This window comes from Suncus etruscus, chromosome 16 (assembly GCF_024139225.1).
Source record: "Suncus etruscus isolate mSunEtr1 chromosome 16, mSunEtr1.pri.cur, whole genome shotgun sequence".
NCBI classification, from domain to species: domain Eukaryota; kingdom Metazoa; phylum Chordata; class Mammalia; order Eulipotyphla; family Soricidae; genus Suncus; species Suncus etruscus.
In genome coordinates this window covers 40,948,003-40,966,805 of record NC_064863.1, presented here as the reverse complement: position 1 = coordinate 40,966,805, position 18,803 = coordinate 40,948,003, and the positions used below count along the sequence as shown (strand labels likewise).

General features: G+C 37.2%; 1 protein-coding gene across 1 annotated transcript in view; it reads right to left on the bottom strand.

The window, feature by feature from the left end:
• Nucleotides 1–12,507, bottom strand: part of ATP10D (ATPase phospholipid transporting 10D (putative)) — a 110,909-nt gene extending 98,402 nt beyond the window's left edge. Inside the window, exon 1 of the mRNA XM_049790207.1 lies at nucleotides 12,409–12,507. The gene's annotated coding sequence lies outside the window, so the exon portion shown is untranslated. The remainder of the gene's footprint in view (nucleotides 1–12,408) is intronic.
• Nucleotides 12,508–18,803: the final 6,296 nt, after the last annotated feature.

Here is an 18,803-nt window from a genome sequence, read left to right as displayed (position 1 = left end):
AAAGTCTGGAATAAACCCTGAGCTCAAATACCCATCCACCCTCCAAAAATCAGTATTCAAATGCATTTTATGAACAAGAAGATGCTTAGCTTGTAAAGCTATGACTCAAACCTAAAGGCAAGTGTAAATACAAAATATATAGAGAGATCTAAATCCATGTAATAAAATATTCTTAAAAACATTCATACTACTTATTTTAAAGATGCATTTATTATCTTTTGTAAAAGTTTTTACCATGACCATATATTTTGGCTTTCAATGAAAGAAGAGATCTTCATTCAAATCTAGAAGTATGCCAAAATTTTCATTATGTAAAACCTATTCAACTTTAGTGAGTTCCCAAAGCCTATGATTATGGTACAGAAATGCATACATGGAAGTTTATGTATTGCTTATACACTTAAGACATGGGGAAAAGATGTAATCATTTCTATTTGCATTTTGTCTTAAGTACAATCATATAAAACCCTAGACAAGCAGCTGCCTCAACACTCAAAAGAATGTTCCTTTCGACGTCACAGGAAGCATTTATATGCACTAATAACATTAGGAAGAGGAGATGAAAACAAAACCTGCATTGCAAGCATGACACTGTTGCTTTGATTTCCAGAACTGTTCACATTTGCTAAGCACTGCCTAGATCCTCAATACCACAACACACTTTGCCTTCTCTAGCACACCACAGCTAGGCTTGTATGAGCACCATAACTTAAGTCTGTGACCCTTTGCATGCCCCATAAATTTAAAAATATTTTTTAAATTCTTAAAAATATGATATACAGGTTGGAGAGACAGTACTGTGAATATGGACTTGCCTTGCACATGACTGACCAGGTTTGATGGCCAGCACCATACATATCACCCTGGTCCATCAAGAGTGATTTCTGAACCGAAGTAAACACTGAGAACTGGTGGGTATAGCTCCCAAATGCAAAACAAACAAGATGTGTGCTGTTACTTCAGTTAGGTTTTCAGTCCATGGTGAGCCTATGTGCAAACACCACAGCAAAAAGCATGTGGTCCATAGCAATAGCACAACAAAGCATATATGAGAGCCCCATCCCCACTGCACCCCAACACAGCCTCAGCAGCAAAAATCACAAAGGGTGGGAAGGCCAAAAAAGAACACTCATTAGAGAAAACAAAAGAAACAATGAAACATGTAAGTTTGATCTTCAAGGCAAATATGTGTGTCCCAGCCAAGAAGAGAGGAAAGTAATTAAAATGGTGAAAAGCCAACTGCAACATTCAGGTCTCTTTTGGACAAAAGAGTCACTAAAAAGATTTCATAGATCTGATTGGTTAAGATTTCACAGCACCCTTAGGTGTTCAGATAGTTTTACAGAGAGTTTTCCTAACAAAAATTAGGGGAAAATATAATTTAAATGTCATTCTGCATAAGCAAGTTCATATAATTGTAATAAAATATGTTGTGGTTATGGCGGGCCTGAGAGACAGTATGGAGGTAGGGCATTTGCCTTGCATGCATGTTGCAGAAGGATGGTGGTTTGAATCTTGGCATCCCATATGGTCTCCTGAGCCTGCTAGGAATGATTTCTGAGTGTAGAGCCAGGAGTAACCCCTGAGTACTGCAGGGTGTGACCCAAAAACAAAAATATCTTGTGGTTATGTATGGCAAAACCAATAACTATTGAAACCAATGGGATAGAAAATAATCTCAAATCAACTCTGTTTTTTTTTTTTTTTTTTTTTTTTTGGTTTTTGGGTCACACCTGGTGACGCTCAGGGGTTACTCCTGGCTATGTGCTCAGAAGTCGCTCCTGGCTTGGGGGACCATATGGGACGCCGGGGGATCAAACCGCGGTCCATCCAAGGCTAGCGCAGGCAAGGCAGGCACCTTACCTCTAGCGCCACCGCCCGGCCCCTCAACTCTGTTTTGTTTTTCAAATATTACTATCATTGCTCTTTATTTTAAAAAATTAAGGTGGGGCCAAAGCAATAACACAGGGGTGGGTTAGGGCATTTGACTTGCATGTGGCTGACCTGGGCTCGATTCTCAGTAACCCATGAGCCTGTTAGGAATAAACCCTGTGCACTGCCAGGTGTGATAAACAAAGAGGAAGGAAGGAAGGAAGGAAGGAAGGAAGGAAGGAAGGAAGGAAGGAAGGAAGGAAGGAAGGAAGGAAGGAAGGAAGGAAGGAAGGAGGGAGGGAGGGAGGGAGGGAGGGAGGGAGGGAGGGAGGGAGGGAGGGAGGGAGGGAGGGAGGGAGGGAGGGAGGGAAGGAAGGAGGGAGGGAGAGAGGAAGGGAAAGAGGGAGGGAGGGAGGGAAGGAAGGAAGAAAGGAAGGATGTAGGGAAGGAGGGAAGAAGGGAAGGAGGGAAGAAGGGAGGGAGGGAGGAAGGAGGGAGGGAGGGAGGGAGGGACGGACGGACGTACAGAAAGACGAAATAAAGTAAAGAAAGACAATAAATATCCAGTGGGCAGGAACCACTTGTATGTCAGAAGTCTCAAATTCACATGTGGAGGTGGGAGTAAGTACAGGTCGCACCCAGTAGTGCTCAATATCATTTACCTTTTTGGAGATTCAAATTCACAGGCACTCCTGCAGAGGTTTTGAATTAGAAACCGAAGATGGGGCCAGAGAGATAGCACAGTGGGTAAAGTGCTTGCCTTGCACATGAACCACTCAAGTTAGACACCTGGTTGGCACCACCTTTGGTCCCTGAGCACTTCCAGAAGTAATTCCTGAGCACAGAGCCAGGAACACAGATAGGTGTGCTTAGTAGAAGACAAGAATGTGTAAAGCTTTGACTTAAACAGCTCAGGTCTCCCTGGAAAAATTATTTTTAATTCTTAAATTTATTTGTCCATGTATAATCCATTTATAGTTAAAGATCATTTTACAGACCAAATCATTTCTATAAAAATGGTGTCCCAACTTTTGCTTAAATAACTGGTGTAACCACATTGAAACATTCCCTAATTCATATTAAAATAGGTATTATCAATAAGACAATAAACAATATGTACTGACAGGGAAAGAAATCTTTGCATACAATTGGTGAAAATGTAAATTGGGATCATACAAAATAGTGTGGAGTTTTATAAAAATTATAAAAGTAAAACTTTCATGTGATTCAGAGATTCCACTTCTACATATTTATCCAAAAAAACATAAAAGCAATGTTTTAAAAAGATATGTGTCCAACTGTTCAATGCAACATTATTTCCAATAAGATATGGAAATTACTCAAATGCCAGTCAACAAATAAAGAAAATGTACACAATAAAATACTACTTAGTCATACATAATTGGTGAGATTAATTTTCATACAAATAAGACAGGATAATTATTTTCTTATGAGTAACCACGGATATTAAAAATCAAAAATAATAATATATTTAATACATAATAATGGTTCAAAAAGTATAGCAGGAAGTAGAATTGTAGCTAAAATGAAAAGAATTTAACCACCAAAAGATTTTATGTACTTAACCAAACTGGCTAAATCATAGAAGACACCATAAATGTTTTCTAAAGTCTCAAGATTATTAAGTCTTAAACATAAATATGAATCACATAAAACACATCAAAGATTAAAATATTATGTAAACTTTTTTCTTTAAAGTATATATTATTTAACATTCATTAAAAGTGAAATATAAAGAGAACATTTTAGGCACTGGGGATAGAACTCAGCACTCAGAGGGCAGCTTTGCATGTACTGGGACCAAAGGTCAAATCTCAGTATCAGAAGGTACTCTGAGCACTACTGCATGTGGCCTTGGGCTCCCAAAACTGCCACGGTAACCCTGGTTATATTTAAAAAGTAATTTCTGGAAAGTCAGAGGCTATATAAAATTTGCTTTATATACTTCATATATAAGATGTATTCATCATGTGTAAAAATTACTTTAGCACAGGATTTAATGTAATGAAAAAGAAGAAGACATATGAGTTGTAACATGTCCATTTTCTTTTCAACCAAAATATTGTATTGGTGTCAGAGAGATGAAATAGTAAAGTGAGTAAGATACATGCTTTGCACATGACTGGCACTGGCACTGAGCAATGCAAAATATAGCAAAAACAAAAAACTGGTTTAACTGAAGTAACAAGATTTATAATATTAACATTTTAGTGCTACTACATCATACCTATATAAGAGCACCAAATTCTCTCCTGCCAACCCAAGGTCCCTTTCTTGCCACATTTACCACCCAATCCTGTTGGCACTTTCTGCTCTCTTTATCTCTATATGTATATTTATATATATTTGCATATTATATACAATATATTTCTTAATTATATATAATCTAGGTTAATTAAATAAGTTGACAGAGAATCACCAAAAACAGTCATATGAATGCTACAAATGATATTAAGAAGAAATTAATGGTGCTCCTAGGTTTATAAATTGAGTCCAGAAAAATCAATCCTAATAATTTCTCAATGCTACCCACCAAAAAAATTCATTCTGATTGCATAAGAAATACGAATGTAAAATGTTTGCAAAACAGTCTTGCAATTAGTAGGGAAAAATGTAAGTAAATGACTCTGCAAGTCATTTACTTACTACAAGCTTTTGACTGTTTTTAGTCTCAACGTTTAAATTGAGGGTAATAACATCACCTACCTCACAGTTTTTATAGAGAGTTATTTTAAAAACACACTATGCCTACACAACACACTATTTCTTCTTTCAACTAAAATTTGTTGAGCTTTAATGCCAGATATTATCACAAATATCAGAAAATCGGTTAACAAAACAAAAATCTCTACTTTCTACTATCTTCTAGCTCAATTATTGAATCTTATCTTAGGAATAACTGATGGCCTGAGATCCTCAAACCTGTCAAAATATTCAATTTCACTACAATAATAGCTAATAATAAGGTAATTTAGAAGAAATAGAAAGTACTATGGAAGTTGGAAGAACACTAGAGTAAAATTTCCAGAGAGAACTTTTTAAAAAGTATTGGGAAATATCTAGAATAAAAGGAAAGTCATTCCGATTTTAGTTTACTTATATGTTAATGTTCTTCAAAACTTTTCTTGCATGAGATTTAAAACTAAAATTAAGCTAAAGTCCATTATGAATGAATGAGGAAACTCACAATTGTGCTCTATTTATGCAAAAATGATACCTCCAAGAGAAAAAAAAATCACTGATAAAATGATGACATAAAAGATTTTGCAGGTGTTAAAAAATATAGTCTGAATAAGGGAAGGAGACTGGAAGCCCGATGTCCACAGAAGTAAGGCATTCACTTACTTCAATTACTGAGGCATTCAATATGGTGGGAGTGTCAAAAACAAATTAAGTTGGAAATGTCTGTGCAAATGAGATGCAAGTTCTGACCTAGTAAGATAGGGATTACTAAAAAAACCGGAAAGATGTAATAAGATATTGATTTTTAAATTATTGGATGGGACATAAAATATGAAAGACATATTATAATAGAGGAGAAAATGAAGGAAAATTAGCCTGGAAAAACTGAGTAATGCCCTTCAAAACAGAATTTGCCAGTTACCTAACAAGGAGTGAGATCATTAGAGACTTCCACAGGCATCCTTGAGTGTGCCTCTGGGTGCACCACAGCACCACAACAACCTGGCAGGAGCAACACTCTCATGGGCCCCACTAGGCACACAACCTTCTATCTTGGCTCCACTCACAACTGTATTTGTTAGGATATCCTGTCCATCTCATTCACATATTTCTATCCTTACCCCATTCATTTGGACCTAAGCCCAAATTAAACAAAAAAGTGTGACAAATTGACTACCATCGACCACTAGTTCTCTTCTTTGAAACTAGCTCAAATAAAATGTGGGTGGCTCAAATAAAATTTGACTCAGTAATATACACTCTTCAAGTTTCCCTTGCCTTGATTTAAATGTATTTAATATTTAACTGTTTTACTCAAGCAATCCTCAGTTTGGGATCTTTAAAATAGAAGACTGCTTCAAGCTCTTGTTTTCAAAAATGATAACGTAGAAATGTTGACTTGATGGCTAGAAGGGAGCTCAGGGAAGTAGAATGTGATGAAAACATCTGAGAACATCTCTCTGAGGAAAGACCTTAGTAAGGAGGAAAGAATACCAACACTAAATTATTTTAAGTAGCAGTTACAAGATATCATTAGTGTCTGTAAAGGAATGTTAAAAATAGTGCTAAGCAATTATGAGTACTATATATTAAAGAAAGAAACTTGGCAGGTTTTTTTTTATACAGTTCCATTAAATGAGATCACCTTTCTTTTCATAACCAAGATATATGGCAGAGGACCCAAACTATGATCATTTAAAATGTATCTGACAAGGAGTCAGATTGGGAGGTGGAAGGAAACCTGGGGTCTTTGGTGAAGGAATGGGATCTTGTATAGTTGGGACCGGAAGGGAGGACATTCCTAAAATTCTATTGTTTAGACAAACAACTTTATAAGTTATGATACTGAAATAAATTTTTAAATGTAAATTGTTAGCTATCCTCCATAAGGAAACAAATGTCTCTGTGTTTATTTTTTTGCTAGCAAAAATACATTATACTCATTTTCTTCACTAAAAATGGCTTTAAGCAGGTGTCAGAAAATAATTTAGGAGTATTTTTTTAAAGGCCTATCAGTCCAAGACTCCAGCAGATGGGATCCATGGGAAAGAAAGGGAATAAAGATTAAATCAAGCTAACACGACTTTTTATTTCATAAAATCTACTGGAGCAGAAAAGTGACTATGATATATGAATAAGTTTTCTCTGTGACTTCCCTTACAATGCAAAGGTTTCCACCAGCAAAATCTCTTTTGGGAACAATAATACCTGTCACAGAATGATATACAACTGTTGGACAGAGAGGCTTTGTAAAAGTAAAGAAAGGTACTATCTATGCATTTTCATACTAGGATGAATTACTGTGTTAAGATAATGACAAATATTGGGCCCGGAGAGATAGCACAGTGGCGTTTGCCTTGCAAGCAGCCGATCCAGGACCAAAGGTGGTTGGTTCGAATCCCAGTGTCCCATATGGTCCCCCGTGCCTGCCAGGAGCTATTTCTGAGCAGACAGCCAGGAGTAACCCCTGAGCACTGCCAGGTGTGGCCCCAAAACAAAAACAAAAACAAAAACAAAAGATAATGACAAATATTATCTTAACAAAGATAATAAGATAATAACAAAGATACTTAAGATATATTCATCAGATATATTTTCAAAACTAAAGATAAATGCCATTAAAAAAAATAAACCACTGATAACCAGATAATCTACTATCAACCTGAATATTTGATTTCTCTATCCCTAAAATAAATTTTGTACATAGGGTAAAATTTTTTTAAATAAACTCATTTTATATTTATAATTTTTATGTCATTAGTTTTCCTAACAACCTTATGGATTTTAATTTGTTTTTTGAAGATACTAATATGATGAATAAAAATATGGCAATGTATTGCTAATATAAGTAACTATTCCATTATTAGGTGATTAAATTCCTTCTACTCCCAACTTAAGAAAACTCAATATTTTTTTCCCAATTACCACCAATAAATTTATTTGAGGGAACTTTGAAACTGCAGAAGATGAGACAGACCGATATATTTTTACTTTGGGATATCTTTTTTCTTCCATTTGAATCAATAGGGGTTTCATCTACCTCTAAGACTTTTATAGTTGTCTTTTGAAAAGGCATGCAGGTATGAAGAGTTTGGGGGCCAGGAAGATAGTATAGTGATTTTCTTATGCTAAGATGTGAGTTCCAACACAGATATCAAAGAACACCCTTAGCACTACTGGGTATGCCTTAGGGTTCAGAAGCACCACTTGGTGGTCCTGGTGATTTCCAGCCTCAAGCGCCTGAGCAGTTCCACAGTTCTACATCTTTGGGTCCTTGCATTTACAGTTTTCCTCCCAACCCCATCTGCAACCCTGTTAGCCAAGTATCACCAGGAATGGCCTCCAGGTTCCCTGAATAAAGCTTCGGAAGTTCCCCCAATTAAGAACTTAAAGGCTGTGTTCTAAATTTGCTAGTTATATTTCTTCGCAATGTTTTTTAAATTATTAATTTTTCAATTAAAATGTAATAATTGCGTAAGATTTGAGAATATTCAGAAAATATGAAAAGAAAAAGAAAAGGCTACAAAATCTACCACCTAGAAATGCACTTTTTGTTTTCCTGGATGTGCTATCTGAGTGACTACAACCACTAATACAAATAGGAAGTACACGACTTAGTCAATGATATTTAATGTTTGCTAATTTAAAACAACACCTATTTATAGCAAAACAAAAAATAAAGTATTTATCGAAGGGCCAGACAGGTAGTACAGCAAGTAGAGTACTGCCTTGCATGTAGCAAGTCTGGGTTTGATTCCTGGTATCCCATATGATATCCTTGGTATCCCAGATAGTCAGGAATATGCAAGGAACAATTCCTGAGCATTGCTGGGTGTGGCCCAAAAATTAAAAAATTGACCTTAATATGTATTAAGTAAATGATATCATATGTACTAATTTCATAATGTTACTTGGGGGTGCTGGAGTATTAGTACAGTGGCTAAGCATTTGCTTTCCACACAGCCAATCACTGGCATTCTATATGGCCAACAGAGCTCACCAGAAGTGACTCTTGAGCAGAGAGCCAGGAGTAAGCCCTAAACACTACTGGGTGCAAACCCAAACAAAAACAAAACAAAAAAATTTATTTTATACATTCAAGAGAGTAGTTATAATCTTCTTATATTTTTGCTTACTGCAATGCAAGCATCCTTTTCATTCAATACATTTGAAAATATTTCAAAAACTAATATTTATATATGCATAGTACACTAATTCAATGAAATATTTTACTATTGGGAACTTAATTTTCTCAATGTTTTCAAAAATGCTTTTATAAATCTATGAAATTCAAAAGATTTTCTTAAAATATCTTTTGAGTATAGGTGTAAGGAAGGGGTTTTTGTATTGTATTTTTGTGTTCCTAGGGTATATTCCTAGGAGTGGTATAGCTGGATCATATGGGAGCTCGATTTCCAGTTTTTGGAGGAATCTCCATATCGCTTTTCATAAAGGTTGAACTAGACGGCATTCCCACCAGCAGTGGATAAGAGTTCCTTTCTCTCCACATCCCCGCCAACACTGTTTATTCTCATTCTTTGTGATGTGTGCCATTCTCTGGGGTGTGAGGTGGTATCTCATCGTTGTTTTGATTTGCATCTCCCTGATGATTAGTGATGTGGAACATTTTTTCATGTGTCTTTTGGCCATGTGTATTTCTTCTTTGTCAAAGTGTCTGTTCATTTCTTCTCCCCACAACCAAGATGCCCTTCAACAGACGAATGGCTAAAGAAACTGTGGTACATATACACAATGGAATATTATGCAGCTGTCAGGAGAGATGAAGTCATGAAATTTTCCTATACATGGATGTACACGGAATCTATTATGCTGAGTGAAATAAGTCAGAGAGAGAGAGAAAAACGCAGAATGGTCTCACTCATCTATGGGTTTTAAGAAAAATGAAAGACACCCTTGTAATAATAATTTTCAGACACAAAAGAGAAAAGAGCTGGAAGTTCCAGCTCACCTCAGGAAGCTCACCACAAAGAGTGATGAGATTAGTTAGGGAAATAACTACATTTTGAACTGTCCTAATAATGAGAATGTATGAGGAAAATGGAGAGCCTGTCTAGAGTACAGGCGGGGGTCGGGTGGGGAGAAGGGAGACTTGGGACATTGGTGATGGGAATGTTGCACTGGTGATGGGTGGTGTTCTTTACATGACTGAAACCCAAACACAATCATGTATGTAATTAAGGTGTTTAAATAAATTTAAAAAAATGATTCCAAACACTCAAAAAAAAAATGAAACCATAAATAAACTAGAAATTCTGAAGTTTTTAAAAAAAATAAAAAAAATATCTTTTGAGGTCTAGGATTGAATCAAAGGGTATGAACATTTATAAATGCTAATACATATTCTCAAATAATTACCTCAAATAGTTGCATGAACAGATCTATCATAAAGCAGCATGAAAATAATATTCTACAAAGAGCAAGAGAGACAGTTTCAAAGGACTGAAGAACCTGGCATTGGGCATAGCACAGTCTGCTCTACCACCATAAAAGCAATCCCATACTAACACCAAGCATCATAGGGTGTTGGTCCCAAAATAAACAGACAAACATCAAAACTAAACAAAAGATAGGTTCCATTAAGGCCTCAATGCTTATAAAATTATAAAATTCTTACTCTAAAAACTGTTCCATGGAAAGTATTTTGTCTATGGCTAAATTGATTTCTGAATCAAATAAATCCAACTGGAGAAAATATTATTTTCAAGACAAGGCATTTACAATAAAACTTCTAAGTGGTAAAAAAAAGCTTTAGTCAACTGTTCAATAATCAGTTCAATAATCATCAACAGTTCAATAATCAACTGCTAAATATTGAGCACTTTCACACACACACATTATTGTTCTTAACATTGAAAACCTGCTTTTTTCTGACAAGGTGAAACATTCGTCTTTACCAATGTATTGGGTTTTAAGTGTTCTTGCTTGTAGAATGTTCTTCCATTTTTTTTTCTTATTGGGTTTATTTCTAGTGTTTGGAGCTTAAGGGTTAGAGTGCATACTTTGCACCTGAGACCTCAGGACTCTGAATTGTATCCTCAGCACTGTCCAGTCCCCCAAGCTTTTCTAGGAGCCAGGACCAGCCCCTAAGCACTGTCAGGTGTGACCTTAAAACAAAGACTACTTTCAACTAGATCAAACAATGAGACAGAAAATGAAGATATAAACATGTCAAAATGTTTTACAATAAAAAAATTGTTTTGATTTTGCATCATACCTGACAGTGCTCAAGGTTTTCTCCCAGTACAGTGATCTTTCAGCATAAGGAAGAGGCTGACCATACAGTGCTGGTAATAAACCTGGGCCTCAAAATGCAAAGCATGTGCTGTCTTCCCAACTCTATGCTTCATTGTTCAAAACAGATTCTAAGAAGAACATTTGTCTTGCAGATGGGTCATCTCTGTTTTATTACAAATTATAATCAAATTCTGGACTTTTCATTTACTGATGACATCAGAATAAATGACATATGATTTAATTTAGTTTCTATTAGTCACTATTAAAAATATAGTTTGTGCTCTGCAAGCTGAGCAATAACTGTATTAAAATATATAGTCCGTGCTCCCCAAAAACAACTTTTGTGACATACTCCTTGTTGAAACACTTGGATTCTCTATTGATTGTATAAAAATTAACGGTATAAAATCCGCAGCTACAATCTTAGTTTTTAAACTACCTAAAACTTTCTGATTATGTCCAGATATTTGTCTACATACGCAGTATGATTTTATTTTTTATTTTATTTTATTTATTTTATTATTTATTTATTTATTTAAAAACTATCCCAATGTAGACTCAACAACGAGAAGAGAAACAAGGCCAGAAATGACAGGGCACATTTATTTTTGGAGTAGACAAGAGTGGAGGTAAGAGTGAAGCATTAGCTGAGAGTTTACTTGGTAACATATTTGTTCATTAGCCAGCAAGGATTCTTTAATATTTATTTTCCTCTTCTGAGAAATGTGGTCAAAGCCCAATGTAAAGATATTTTTGCCGTTACAGTTTCTAATTCAGATAAACTGATGGAGGAGACCCCCCTGACCTTCATGTTACATCTTTTAGAGCTGATTGAACCACAGGCTTTGTCTCAGATGGTAGAATCAAAGAACTTCCTTGCAAGAAAAAAGCAAGAAGAAACGTTAGACTTCCGAGTTAAAGTCCTATTGCTTTTGTGCTTTAACATAGTGCAGATCCTTTGGAAAGGAAAATGCTCCCAAGTCACCAAGACTAGAGAAGGATTTCAACAAGCAAATAAAAGTCTCTCTTAAGCTGTAAAGCCTAACTGCGGTTCCTAATCAGTGTCTGAGGGAAACTCCAGCCAGATTTTAGAGAATCTTTATGTGGGTGAATGCAGAATTTTTTTTGGTGAAATTTCTTTAAAAACAAAACAAAACATACCTGGGTAAACGCTAAGACACCCTAAGACCGTTTTTCATGGAAACAAGCAACTCTAAGGGGCTATTTACCGGGTTAAAATGTCAACACCCTGACAGACCTTTTTTGAGAGTGTGCAAATGATTTGACACAGCTCCCTTAGACCAGGATCTGTCACAGCCAACACACACACTAGCTCAATTTCATCTCCCCCTTTTTTGAAATCATTCCACTGAGAATGGTTTCATCATTTCTCTTTAAAAGTTTAAAAGTCAACGTCAACTTTTAAGTCTGGAAGCCCTTCAAATCTGAGCACATTTTTAGGGGGTGGAGAAAAGAAAGTCGGGAAGGGTGGGGAGAAGCTGAAAAGAAACAGAAAGAGGAATAACGACTGGACAGTACATTCCTTCCACGCTGTCCCAAGGCTTTTTGCTAACTTACCCTTCCCTAGTCCTGCCCGGGGAACAGACATCGCCGCATGATGATCGCGGGTCCCAAGGTTCAAGAAAAGATTTGAATACAAATTTTCCAACTAGGGATCGAGTGTTACGCTCTTTGGAAAAAAAAAAATCAAATCACTTTCAGCTCACCAACTAACTCATCAGCCAGAGCCGGTGCCCGAGCCCCGGGCAGCGCCGGCCACCTCCCTCCCCCGGCGCTCCTCCTCTGATCACTTACTTCCAAAGGCCCAAGACCAGCCTTCCGTTTCCATCCTCAGCCAATCGCCTTCAGCCCCGCCTTCGGGTGACGTCACGGGGCGTGGCTTGTCAGTTGCCCGCTCTGGTCTCCTTCTGCGGAGCTGATACGTCTACCATCCATCATCCCTTCGCAGCTGCCTCAGTGGCGGGAGACCTCAGAGTCCCTCCCACCTCTGACTTTGGTACCTTGCTTTACACATGCATGGCCTTGCGGTCCAAGGATTTGGTTCTGGCTAGTTTTGCTGACCTTCTGCTTAATGGTTCATTCACTTATCTAGAAAAGCTTGTCAGTTTTTTTTTTCAGTTCCAGATTTTTAATAATAAGGTAAAACTAGAAGAGAAAAAATGAACTCTGTTCATTCATTTCCTTCTACTCTCTCCCTTCTTTGATGGTTTTGTTTCCTCCTACACCTGCCAACTCCTTTTTTTGCATAATGAGGCTTTGACTATGTCAGACAGTTGGTGATAAAGAACTTAGTTTTTTGGCTCCTAAATCAGTTCTCTTGCCTTGTCTGGTTTCTCAGAACTTTGGGCCAATTAGTGCCTTTGAGAAAGGGAAAGTTTTGAAAAACCTGAATCAGTGGTTATCAATTATCCAGACAAAATGGAATAATTACCATTGTTTTCTCAAACTAAAAAAATTTTTTTAAAAACTTATAGAACTCTCCTATTTGGGGTTCTCCAACTTCCATTTTTCTTAACTGTGTTGCTAGAGTGGCCCTGCAAACGTTCCCCCTCTTTGCTGCATTCATCAGGACAGACACGTGGGCTGCCTGGGGACAATTGCAGACTCAAGAACTGGAGAAACCAGACAAGTTCCCGCACCCCAGACCAGGAGGAACAAGTTTTGGGTGCGGCTTTCTGCACTCATGCCAGATTTAGAGAACTTCTTCAGCGTGTGAGGGCAAACCTCTAGAGTTTTTAGACAACCCTGGGCAGAAACCCAGCCTGGATCAATAGTCATGGCTGATTGTCTTCCTGGCCCTGGTAACATTTTTATGAAATCATGTGACTCGCCCCTACATTTCCTGTGTACGACCAACCTTCTGGAGGAACTTCATCTCTCAGTCTGTCATCCTTGGTTCCTTCATTCAACACCAATAATGTTATCTTTGTAGAGGGCCTTCCTGAGGACTCATCCCAGGACAACTGAGACAGGCTGCTGGTATTTGCAGCCTGTTTGAATGATTTAAATCTGTAGTTCCAACTAGCTACAATTCAGAATCAACTGGGGAACCTTGATGCTAAGGCCCCACCCAGGGAAATTAAACTGGTATATATTGACTGGGAGAATTTATTTCTCTTTATCTCTTTTCTCTATTTCTCATTCCTTTCCTTTTTTCATCTTCCTTCCTTTTCCCCCTTTCTTTCTTTTCTTTCTCTTTTATCTCTATCTCTATTTCTTTTCTTTTCTTCTTTTTTTTTTTGGTTTTTGGGTCACACCAGGCAGCACTCAGGGGTTACTCCTGGCTCTACACTCAGAAACTGCTCCTGGCAAGCTCCTGGCAGGGTTTGGACCACCGTCCTTGTGCATGCAAGGCAAATATCCTACCTCTATGCTATCTCTCCGGCCACTATTTATTTTTATTTGGGGGGGGCACACCCGGTGACGCTCAAGAGTTACTCCTGGCTCCAGGCTTAGAAATCGCTCCTGGCTTGGGGGACTATATGGTTCGCTGGGGGATTGAACCATGGTCTGTCTTAGGCTAGTGCTCAAGGCACAGACGCCTTACGGGTTGCGCCATCTGGTCCTTTTTATCTCTTTTATTCTCTCTTCCTTCCTTCCTTCCTTCCTTCCTTCCTTCCTTCCTTCCTTCCTTCCTTCCTTCCTTCCTTCCTTCCTTCCTTCCTTCTTCCTTCCTTCCTTCCTTCCTTCCTTCCTTCCTTCCTTCCTTCCTTCCTTCCTTCCTTCCTCTTTCTCTTTTCTCTCTCTTTCTCTCTTCCTTTCTCCCTAAGTGATTCAAACCTGCTACAAAGATTGAGAATCAAGATTTAATTTAATTTAAGATTTAAATTTTATCTTAAAATAAAATTTATATTAAATATAAAGTAGTCACAGAATGATGTGAAACATCTTGTAGTGAAACTTGTTTTTACACATATTTTCACATATTTAATATACAAGTAGAAAATATGTGTAAGATATGCATCAAAATTGTTTCCTCAGAGAGAAAGAATGAAAAAATATGTACTAACTTTTCCTATATATTATTTAAATAAAAGGCTAAAGAAATAAGTATGATTTAAATATTTCAAATCTAATGTTTAAAACTAATACTGATTGTTTGGTAGGCCCTAGCAAAAGTATGTATAAGTTTACACATACTTTCATTTTTATAAATCTATCATTTATTAAAGTGAGGGCCAGAGAAACAGTACAATGTGTAGGAAACTTGTATTTCCACAACTGATTTGGGATGGTCCTCAGGACCACTGAGCCCACCTTGAGTGATCCCTGAAAAAAAGCCAGAAATGAGTCTTGAACACCAATAGGTGTCATGAAAAACAAACAAATAGAAATATCAACTGTTCAAAGAATATGAATTAGAGCTGAGGAAATGTCATCTTTCCCAAATGGGAAGTTATTTGTAATTAGTTTCTTCTTAAAAATATCTTCATAATTAATAGTCAGAAGCAAATGGCATAATTGTCAAATACATAGGTTTTATTTGACTTTTAAATCTTAGCAACATTTTAAATATATCAGTTATCATCTTTAAGTCTATATATAAAAATGATTCTTATATATTTATCTCAGTGTTTTTAAGAATATATCAAATCATGTAGCTGCAATGCAATCACTGTGTAAAGTAAATAGTAGGCATTTACTGTGATAGTTATCAATTTACTGGCTTTTTATTTTTCTTTCTTTTTAAATAAACTCAAAAGTTAGCCTGGCAATACAGAGTGATTATTCATCAGAAAACATTTTAATGAAACAGAAAGCATAACTCTTTGACCAATCATACTTATTATTCATTTATGTGTGAACATGAAATATTAATCTCTCAGTTCCTGTTCCCTGATTTTGCACATTACACATAACACAACTTCTTTCTGTTTGCTTTAAAGTGTTTGATATATGCTTTCTAAAATGACACTTGAAGTGATTGTTCATGAGTTACTCTTTTTTTTTTCTTAATACTTATCTTATTTACAGGGTGTGCCTAGACACAGAGAAGCTTATTTCCCAGGATCATCTTTCTGACTAACTTTTGGATGAAAACAGAAAAGAGGTCAATGCCTCATGCAATTATAAAATAAATGCAATTATAAAAAATAAATAAACAAAAATCACTTGTACCTTGTAGCGGAGTTCTAACTTTTATAGCTGAGTTCTAACTTTCATAGCTCTTTCTTCATCTCTTTTATTTTTTGCATTTTGGTTTTTTTTTAGTTGCTTTGTGGCTACTGCTGGGCCAGTGCTGGAGGAGGGGAATAGGTGGGTTTTTCTCCCTTTAGGTGTTTATTGTCACTCATGCTAGTATTCTAGGAACTATGTGGGGCTAGGGATAAACCCTGGGGCTTCCACACAGAAAGTGTGCACCCCACCCATCTCCCCAAATCAATTTTCTTCTTTTAAAATTTACTGAGCCAGTCCTAATGAAACATCTATTCTAACATATGTTCCAAGTAGTTTACTGCTTAATTTAATCCTCTTATCTGTCACATGATATCTGTCTTCATTTTTAAAAAGACATATCTTAGACTCAGAGATTTTATAATTTTCCCAAAGTGAAATAATGACTTCATAGATTAAAGAGCCAAGACGAGTACCTGGCCTGAGAATCTACTTTTTATTTTGAACTAATTTAGCATAGTTTTAAATAAATTAGGATGGCACATGTGAAATGATTTGCTGGGAAACAGACAAACCATTCAAAGATTTCAATTGCCTTGTTGATGTTTGAAAATATATACTTTTTAGTAACAGCATTCTACATGTATCTTTATTACTCATAAGTGTAGGCCTTAATTATTTGTGTGGTTTTCTTTAAAAGAGGAAATATGGATCAGCAAATGTCTGAAAAAGCTGGATCACATCCTTTGCAGATATGAGGTTTTATCCTTGGATATAGCTTGGTTCTCCAAGTACCACCATGAGTGAACCCAGAACACCTATCTGGTAGTAGCCATAATACCATCAGTATGACCTCTATCTTTAAATTATTGATTTATGGACTCAGAGACAGGGATTTTGTTTTCCTGAAACCCACTAGGTGTGATCCTTGAGCCCAAACTAGAGTCAGAACTACACCTTAGAGCACCCCACTACATACTAGAGCTTAGAACTACACCCTAAGAAGCATGGTTTGGGGCCTAAAAGCCAGTAAAATAAATGAATTATTAATGACCTTTTTTACTAAATTAAATATTTAAATTTAAGTTAGAGAATATATATCATCTCCATACTAATAGTGAGAATGATAAAGAAGAGGAAAATAAGATAACAGAAGGAAGCAATAGAGGGCAGAAAGGAAAAATTGAAAATAAGAAAGGAGGTAGAAGGAATGAATGAATTAAATCAAGAGAAAGAAGAAAAAAAGAAAGCTAAATAAACCTTTCTATCAATTTTACTAAAACAGTAGCTTTCTCTCTTACTTTGTTACATTTCCAAAATCAAGTGGGACATAACTTAAATTCTTCCTAATGTTTTAAATACCAATGCCCAGTTTAGTTTCATTCTCTGCTTTTCTAAAATCACCTTATCTCAAGTCCCAACTCAAGTTATTAGGTTCAGTTTGCCAACTGTTTTCCATTGTGACAACTGTCTTTATTGTCTAATCTACTTCAGTCTTTACAGAGCTGCTGATGTTCAACTGTTGCAAGTCAGCCCCAGAAGAGGTTGACTGATGGAGGGATGGAGGATGAGGCCTTTCTCTTCCAGCTTGGAGCACGCATCTGCCACCCTTTCTAGCCAACAGTTCTGAGGTGAAACGGCGTGTAAATAGCTCGCAGACAGTCAGGCTTGTGGAAATATTAACTTTATTCGGTGGACAAGACTGAAGTCCAAAGCCTCAGCATCAGTTCCTGCCAAAAAGCCCCTTGCCTTCCACAGACCCTTGTTTTTATCCCCCAGAATCAGGTACCACCCAATGGTGGGATCAGATACCAACCAATGGTGGGAGCAGAATCAGGTTCTACCCTAGGGTGGGGGCAGAATGCCAGGTCACACCCTAGGGTAGGGCACAATCACCAATCAGGTTAGGGTTAGTAACATAATAATCCCCTAAAATATTTACATGCACAACATTCAACCATACTTTGTTCTTTTTTATTTTCTTCATTTTGTTGTAGGTTGGAATTAGGACTATACTTTGCACAGGAGTTAGTCCTGGCTCTAGTCTTAGTGGTCACTTATAACTGGCTAGTGTGTGTTAGGGCTAATAGGCAAAACTGGAAAAGAAATCAATATCTACTATGTGCAAAGAAATTGCCTTTCTTACTCCGCTACTATCTCTTTGACACTTTTTCTTTTTCTGAAGAAAAACGTTTTGAAAAAACTTTTGTTGTTTTCAATTAGTTTTTCTTTGATTTGGGCCATACTTGGTAGTGCTCAGGGATCATTCCCTGCAGGCCTTGGGGGAAATATATGCAGTGCTGGGGATTGAACATGAGCCTCCTACATGCCTAGCCTGCTGAGCTCTTTCAAGTTTTTTTAAATCCTTATATGGAGACTGGCGGGTGGGCAGGGCAGGAAGGAAGGAAGGAAGAAAGGAAAGAAGGAAAGGAGGGAGAGAGAATGGGAGGAAAAGAAGGAAGGAAAAAGTAGGGAGGAAGGGAAAGAAGGAAGGAGGGAAGAAAGGGGGAGGGAAAGAAGAAGAAAGGAGGGAAGGGAGGGAGAGAAGAAAGAAGTGAAGGAAGAAAAGTAGGTAGGAAGGGAGGGAGTGATAGAAGAAAGGAGGGAGAAGAAAGGAAGGAAGGGAGGAAGAGAAGGAAGGAGGGAGAAGGAAGGAAGGGAGGTAGGAAGGGAAAGAGGGAGAGAAGGAAGGAGGGAGAAGGAAGAAAGGAAGGGAGGAAGGAAGGAAGGAGAGAAGGAAGGAGGGGAGGGAGGAAGAAATGAAAGGAGAGAAAAGGAGGGAGGGAGAGAAAGGAGGGAGGGAGGGAGGGAGAGGAGAGAAAGAAGGAAGGAGGGAG